Source organism: Bison bison, unplaced genomic scaffold (genome assembly GCF_000754665.1).
Source record: "Bison bison bison isolate TAMUID 2011002044 unplaced genomic scaffold, Bison_UMD1.0 scf7180017845653, whole genome shotgun sequence".
Classification (NCBI taxonomy): domain Eukaryota; kingdom Metazoa; phylum Chordata; class Mammalia; order Artiodactyla; family Bovidae; genus Bison; species Bison bison.
Window position 1 is genome coordinate 2,065 of NW_011476226.1, and position 564 is coordinate 2,628.

Below are 564 nucleotides of genomic sequence, written 5' to 3' on the forward strand. Positions count from 1 at the left end.
CAGAAAGTGAAGAAGAACTAAAGAGCCTCTTGATGACAGTGAAAGAGGAGAGTGAAAAAGTTGGCTTAAAGCTCAACATTCAGAAAACTAAGATCATGGCATCTGGTCCTATCACTTCATGGCAAATAGATGGGGAAACAGTAGAAACAGTGACAGACTTTATTTTCTTGGGCTCCAAAATCACTGCAGACAAGGGACTGCAGCCATGAAATTAAAAGACGCTTACTCCTTGGAAGAAAAGCTGTGACCAATCTAAACAGCATATTAAAAAAGCAAAGACATTACTTTGGCAATAAAGGTCCATCTAATCAAAGCTATGGTTTTTCCGGTAGGCATGTATGGATGTGAGAGTTGGACTATAAAGAAAGCTGAGCACTGAAGAATTGATGCTTTTGAACTGTGGTGTTGGAAAAGACTCTTGAGAGTCCCTTGGACTGCAAGGATATCCAGCCGGTCCATCCTAAAGGAAATCAGCCCTGAATATTCATTGGAAGGACTGATGCTGAAGCTGAAACTCCAATACTTTGGCCACCTGATGCGAAGAACTGACTCATTTGAAAAGAC